Here is an 8,253-nt window from a genome sequence, read left to right on the forward strand (position 1 = left end):
GATGACCTGCTCGTTTCATCAACTGACTTAACATCGACATCCCTCCGCCTCCGCCTTGGCACTCACACACAGAGCACAAAGGGGTTGAGTGATTATTTGTGAGACGGAGAAACATGATTTCGATAGTTTGAGATGCCAGGCTTGATATGTTAATCTTTTCTCTTTAATGCTCTTTTGATTATGTAGTCAACAATGATAACATGTTTTTCTCAGTAGCTACAGATCCCTTATCACCTCCTCTTCACAATATATGTCATAACTATGACTGAGGGTCATAAATAATGTCAGTCAACCAAAGCTAACAGTAATTCCTGGCATGCTGAGTGAATACCTCTGATCGAGTGAATCATTTATACTTGTGTAGTTATCTGACAACAAAAATGGAAACTGTAGCCTATAATCAGATATATTTAAGCAAATAAGTCAGAGAAAACTCTAAGGTTTATCAGGAATGCTAGTGATTGGATTTTAGCAGATATTTTCCAACTCATGTTGGCCAGTTGCTGACATTTTTCCACCAATTGCAGAGAACATAAATGTTCTCCTGTAGTGAAATTAAAACAAAATGATGCCCTCTCACATCATGATGGCCCCTGGCAGATGCAGACATACTGGGCAACGAAAACTGCTCACTCTACAGTTCCCAGCATGTGTGCACAATAAGCGCTCATCTTATCAGCCTGTCATAAAGACAGAAATGTTCATTTTTGGCCAGTGCAGATAATTCGTTTTATAGCCTTTATCGACATCAATAATGTGTCGATATTATGCTGTTAATAACAAAAGAACCAAATCTTAGCTAGGTACATTTCTACAACACAACAGATAAGTTTACATTTTCTGTTTCATTATGTTTCTCTGTGCTTATGCCCCTGTTGGGTTTAGGTACAAAAACACTTTGTACATAGGACACCATAATGGTTTATGCTTGAAATACCTGTTTTGGTGACCACAAACACAGCTGGAAATTGTCTCGCGTCGCCCTTAAAAACATCCACTGTTGTCATACTTAGTGCCATGGTCCCTCATCAAAACTATCCAGTGCTTTCACACTTGCAAATGTAAAACACAGACTCAAACCGCGGTCACCCGTTTGGTAGCCATTTCACCTATACTGCTGAAATATGAAAACGTTTATGAAAGAATTCTAAGTGCTATATCGTAGGCAACTGGACTTGAAACTTGAATTACCATGACCTGGATGACTGAGAACCTTCATCAACATGTTTATGAAAGAAAAAACTAAAAAGTAATTTATTCAAAGAGATTCTACAGAGTGCAGCTTTTGCACACCTAAAGATCGACAGGTGCGTAGGAGAAGACCGAAGTCCGACAAAATCTGGAAAAAGACTCACTATCCACTTTACTTGCAATTAAATTTAATGTTGTCGTTAAACTTAATTGCAAGTGAAGTGGACAGTGTGCGAGAGTCTTTTTCCTGGTTCAAAGAGATTCTAGATATGACTCCAAATTACTTTTGAAGGGAGAAACTTTTCATACAGTCATACACAAAGTTTGGTTTTGCTGTTGTCTTCGGTATGTCAGCTTTCACTTTCAAATTTTAGCTATTCATTACAATTTTGTCTTTCAAACTGACAAAAGATTTGGCCCCCGTTCGGCTCCATAAACATCTTGTTTGAGAGCTGTAAGGGGTTGGGGCCTCCCTCCCTCTGTGCCTGCCCTAAATGGCTGTGTAATTGCAGGGCTTCTGGTTGTGGGCCCCCGCTGTGTGGAGATGGGAGCTTGACTGCCTCAATCCTGACCCCTTGATCGCACCTCACATTCTGTCTTTTTCACTCTCTCTCCTTCTTTTTCTCAATTTCTATCCTCTCCCATTCTCCTTGTCTCTCTCTTTCTCTCTCAGACACACAAACATACAAACTGACCGCACAGATACATTTCTATCTGTGGTAAATAGTCTAATAACCGGCCCAGCAGGGAGGTGGACACACACAGGGCTGGGCCAGGTTTGTTAATGCACAGGAGTGTGGGGGACTAGCAGGTGCGATCTTTAAAGCCTTAACAGTGACATGGAGATAAAGAGAGAAGCAGGCTGGATCCATTGTCGCTGCATGGGGCTCCTCCAGCATCGAGTACAGGGCACCATGTATTGGTATTGTGAATGCTTCAATAGTCCTCACTGTAGAGATCACAAAACAACAAGGCGTGGTTTTTAAATGATGAAGACATCATCTTTATTTAAACATTTGTTCTTTGATAAAGGTCGATGTCATTTTTAAGCCTTATTATAAATATAAATTTCGATTTTATAAATTAAAAACCAAGGAAAACAACACTCTTAGTCAACACTTTGACATTATAGTCTGGCTTTAATTGAATTCTAAGTCCTTGTTGTCATTTTAAAATATGGTTTTAAAAAAGACCAACACAGTCCTAAGTTTCAGTGGTTGACAGACAGATGGATGAGCAGATGGATCGAGGGACAGTTCTGTGGTTCTGTGCGACTGAAGCAGGGGATACTTAATGATCAATTTCTTCTCCCCTCCCCAACAGTAAATCCTTGTGAGCTCAAAACAGAAATATTGCCATAATGTTGTGTTTTTCTCTCCAAAGTTCAGAGGGATTTAAAAGAAACAGCCATTAAAATTCATGTGTGCAGCTTGGTTTCACAGCAGCTGTTGACATAATTACAGAGAGGGAAAAAAGTGTGAAATTAATTTCAAATTTAATGTAAATTATAGTGATTGGCAGAGCTGCGCTAATCGCCATTCATGTACAAAGAAAATATGCATGCCTCGAGCTTGTGCAAGTGCACAGGGAGCAGCTCAGATAAACAGACCATCAGAAAACGGACAGATACAGACGCGCACAAAGATGAATGTAAAACGCATGAACAAACACACAAGTCCTTGAGCAATAGAAAAGAGTGAAGCTGTAGAAAGTCATAACACTGATAATTCTTACAATAACAATTAACATTAAATTCATTACAACAATTTCTTGTTATTTTGAATTAACAGAATTATTTTGGCCTTTCATGTTGCCTTAACTTTGGCAAACATTTTCATCTTTGTCATTTATTTTCATTATTTAAGGGCCTGGTCCTCGTTGCAATAGCAAAATGTTTCTATCCTCTGACAAAGTAAAGATTTACAAGTCTTGGTTCCATCCCAAAAATATATTACATACTGCATACTCTCATGTAATTTACATCAGAAAAATATAAATGATATCGCCTTTAATTGTGTAACACTCCTAACTGCTCCTCTATTCATCATCTATAAGGAGTCAATAAACATATCATTAACTATTTATTGTCTAAATTAAAGGAGCACTATGTTACTTTTTTTAGTAACAGTTTTGGTTATATAGTCCTCTATTCTTGAACTGTGGGAATTCTACATAGGCAATCTACTGTTTGAGTCTGAAAAAATCTAAATGTTTTGCTTTAATATTTAAAAACACAGAATGTAAACATTTGGCTTTAAAGTGCATCTAAAAGGTTTCAAGAGCACCATCTTTGTTTGCTTAGAGGCCTGTTAGAAAGTTGCATAGTGCACCTTGAGCATTGAGTATGAGCAGAAAGGGAAATTTCAAATGTTTAATAATGTACAGCATTTTCTACAGTTACAACTTCTTCAATGAATACATATTTTATATTATTACAACTTTGTAATACTCTATGTATTATATCTGTTCAGTATGTTTTTATTTAGCATTGTTCAGTTGCTTCAAATGTGACAATGTGAGTATATTAATAAAGACGTAAAAGACCTTTATATCTTATCTAAATGCTAAATAGGAGGATTTAAAGTGATCCTCTGAATTGTTTTATTCCACTGATGTTTTGTTTTCACTCTCTTACAGTTATTTGTGATTGTCACTACAGATTTATTTTGTTTGCTAATCTAATTACCTTGGTTATTAGGGGCTGCACATCAACTTCTTTTTGCAACACAACAGAGTTTGTTTGTTGTTTGTCCTGACTAATTGTTTTATTCATTCAACAAAGGGAACCATGGAGTTACTTGTTTCAGAGTAATAATGACACAGCAGCGAATTACTGAAGGCTACAAGTTTAATTTCAGGAGCTGTGAGTTAGTGACTTCTTGTTTCAGCCTGCCTGTGTGTGTGTCTTTGTGTGTGTTTGATTTAATTGACGACACAACATCAAAGGCACATTCAGTTTTATTCAGTGTCAATAAAAACGTCTAATGAACAAATGTCTTTGAAAGATTTTCAAAACATCTGCAGACACATTTTATGCCAACATCTGCTACAACTGCAGCGAAACTCCCACCAACCCACAGATTCTGCCTTCTTGAGTAGGTCCGACTCATTGCACACATCAAACAAAATCATGCTGTTTGGATGATAGTATTAGAAAGCTTTTCTCACAACTGTTGTGGCAACTGTTGATCATTTTCTGTTGGGAGGATATTCACAAGAAACTGTGGAAATACCACTGAAACTGACAAACTGTTGTAGATTTGCTGCAGTCAGATTCATTAAAGGAGAAGAAAACATCAGTCTATGGATCAAATTCAAAGGGGCATCATTAGTTTTGTTACGATTATGTTTTATGCTCTTCTGATTTACTTTACTCTTGTGCCTAAACACATGTCAAATCACTCTGATTTAATCTCATCCTGCAGGTCCTTGCACATCGCCAAAATATAAAAAAACCTGAGGTGACAATTCATATTCCAATATATTATTGATGTAAAACTATTATTTTTTTAAATATGGATGAATATGTTTGACATAATGATAAGACCAACATGTACGTATGTGGTACACAACACCGTTTGAAAATAAGGTCAATATGTAGGTCCCTGTGAATAATGTTGCCACACAGTGCCTCGATGCCAACCCAGTCATGCAGAACTTTACATTTCATTATGTTACAACTCAACGTTTCTTTAGGTTACATTTTAAATTATTGTGACAACACTGTGCTCATGATCTGGTTAGGTTTGGGCTAAAAATCACTTGGTTAGGTTGAGGAAAAGACCATGTTTAGCATAAAATACCTGTTTTGATCGCCACTAACACGACTGGAGATTTGTCCCAATTTCTTTCAAAAATATTATTCTTTTTTCACCACTAGAAATTGTCCCGATGTCTCCTGAAGAAATATCCAGTGGTGTTAGAATTATAAATGTTGAAATGCTGTGGTCCTTTGTCAAATACATCCAGTGGTTTCACACTTATTAATATTTGAAAAGCAGTCTCTTACTGCAGACACCGGCTTGGCAGCCTTCACTCCTGTAACCAACTTTTATCTTGGCAACTGGGCTATCAATGCATAATCTCTGAAAATCTTAAAATCAGACTTAAGAATGACATACTGTGCTTATTGAATGAACACAAAACTGAGTTTTCTAAGATATGTGTGAGTCAAAATGTAATCAGACACTTATGTTTTGTCACAGCCTGACAGCAGCGGCCTTATTTCACCCCTCCAGTCAGCAAGTACCCTGCCCTTCAGCCACATCCAGAATTGTTAACAGCCTCTCCTCCTTTCCCTCAGTGTTTGGCCCATAAACACTTGCGGTGAGTGTTTAGTGCCTGCAAGTGGGGATCAGGTCAGAGGGTAAGTGGCCAGAGACAGAGTGTGCAGGTGTGTGTGTGTTTTTTTTCTCAGAAAGAGAAGGAAGGGGAGAGAAAGTGAGGTTCTGTCTGAGTTGTGATTGTTTATATGGTATATGTAAATGACAGACAAATGCATGCAATATTTAAATGTGCTTGCATAAACGTTGTGGAGAACAGAGCAGTCAATGTTGTGAATTTTAACTTGATGTCACTTGAGTCTGCATTAGTTGGGTCTGAAGTCTACAAGACTGGCAATGACAAAAATCTGGTGATGTGGGCTTTGTAACCCGATTCTTATCTGTGCTTGAGGCTAGTGACTCAAGCTCAGCAGCGTCTAGCAGTTGAGGTGCATTGTGGGTAGTGTAGGCATCTGGTTTTGATAAAAAAGAGAAATGCCACAGGAAAAATGGACACAATTTGTGGTCCTGATGCAACAATTTTGATATTTTTACATTATGAGTGAACCATGAGTGAACGTTATCGTTGGTTTTAGTCCTGCTTCAGTCTGATTTATGACTCAGGTCATGTTCAGCAGTGACATAAACACACACAAACACGTGGGCTCCACATAACAGCATATCTACAAAACACTCCTCAACATGGAGACATTCATTCTGCTAAAACCCATTCTTGCATTTATCAGTTTCGAGAGTATATACAGTAAGTGTGCAGTCACCCAAAACTTTACATTTCTTAATGTTGCAACTTTATATTTCTTTTAGTTACATTTTCAATTTTATTTTGTGACAACACTGTGCTCATGATCTGGTTAGGTTTAGGAAAAGATCATATTTAGCATAAAATACCTGTTTTGATCACTACTAACACGACTGCAGATTTGTCCCAATTTCTTACAAAAAATATAACTTTTTTGTCACTGCAAACACAGCTAGAAATTGTCCCGAGGGGTCCTGAAAAAAAAACCAATTACAAATGTTGAAACGCTGTGGTTTCAATGACTCAGGTCACGTTCATGAGTGACATAAACACACACACAAGTGGCCTCCACATTTACAAAAGACTCCTCAACATGGAGACATGTTCATCCTGCTAAAAACCCATTTATGAATTTAGAGAGTACATACAATAAGTATGTTGATAAAAAAATTATCATTTTACTCAGACAAATACACACAAATATACTCCCATACCATCCTTGAGGCCTGTCACTCAGAACGTCACCTTGGCATCTGGAGTATACCCACCTCCACCCAAATTAAAACAAGGAGGGCAAAAAGATATTTTCCAATTCAGCAGATGTGAGTCATTTCATCTTGTGATTCAAATGAGTTTGGTGTTTTGTGTGAACAGATGTCCGTACCCCGCCTCCTTTATCAGCATTAGCTGATTGGGTTTTAGCATGCAGCTTGCCGTGCCTCTGCCTCACAGGTACTAACACACTAATCTGCCTCTGCACAGCTGTGTAGCCACGTTGGAGGAGGGAGGAGAGGGAAAAAAGCAAGAGAGCAAGGGCAGAATTGGAAAATGGAGTAGGGCTGGGAGGGATGGAGAAAGAGATGGAGAGGGGAGATGGAGGGAAGGTGGGTGAGACGGAGAGCCAGAGGGCAGCCCGGAGAGAGGATGTTGGTGAGACAAAGAGAAGAAAAGCAGATGCTGGTGGAGGGAAGAGGACGGAAGAGAGGGAAACAAAGGAGAGGTGGAGAGAACTGGAAAATAGAAAAATGAATGAAAGAGTAAAAGAGTTGTGGGAGACCAAAACCTTTCATCCAGGAACTCCGAGGGCGTAAAGTTTGTGTGTGTGAGATCGCGTGTGTGGTGAGGGCAGTGGCTCTCAGATAATCCCTCAGTGGCTTCTTGGCCTGTGGCAGTTCATACAGAGAGCACCTGCAGCAAGGCGAGGGTCACACTGTGGTGACACACTTTCTGCTCTAATAGCGTGTGCGCTCGCAGGTGTGTGTGTGTGTGTGTGTGTGTGTGTGTGTGTGTGTGTGTCGCTTCATCATTGTAATGCAGCTCTGTGTGTCCCCCCCAGCCATGTTAAACTCCATTCTGCTCTCCTACTCCTCTGAACTGAGATGTTAGATATCTGTGAGTGTGCATCTGATTGGTCAATCTGTGTGTGTGTGTGTGTGTGTGTGTGTGTGTGTGTGTGTGTGTGTGTGTGTGTGTGTGTGCGTGTGTGTGTGTGTGTGTGTGTGACAATGTGGCACAGACCTCTGGTGTGCTTGTTTACCCAGCCGTCCCGCCACAACAACGGGGCTCTTTCTGTCTGCACACCTGTTCAGCAGCCCTGACATCAGCAGCACTCAGCGCACAAAGACCACCTCTGCACCCCAGAGAGGAGCAGCAGGAGGGGAGAATGAATTACGGCTTTGGGAGGAGCAGACTGGAGGGAGGGAAAGTGCGTGCGATGATAGGAGGTAGAGTGAGAGACGGTAGAGGGATGTTGAAAGGCTGGTCATGTGGAGACAGAGGGATGCAGGGTAAGCAAAGAGTTTGGGTGCGAAACAAAAATTTGATTCAAAATGGAGTTCGAGTGGGCGGTGGTGAAATGGGGTAAAGACATTTGAAGGGTGGGTGGTGACAGAGAGGTAAGGTGGTTGGGTGCTGTGTCCCTTGCGTCATTCCCCTCCACCCCGGGAGTTGATCGGGTGCACTCAGCTTGTGAGCTCATTAAAAAGCACCCATTATCCCGACATTTGCACGCATCGCATGCAAAACTAATTTACTTGTAAG

This window comes from Pagrus major, chromosome 4 (assembly GCF_040436345.1).
Source record: "Pagrus major chromosome 4, Pma_NU_1.0".
NCBI classification, from domain to species: Eukaryota; Metazoa; Chordata; class Actinopteri; order Spariformes; family Sparidae; genus Pagrus; species Pagrus major.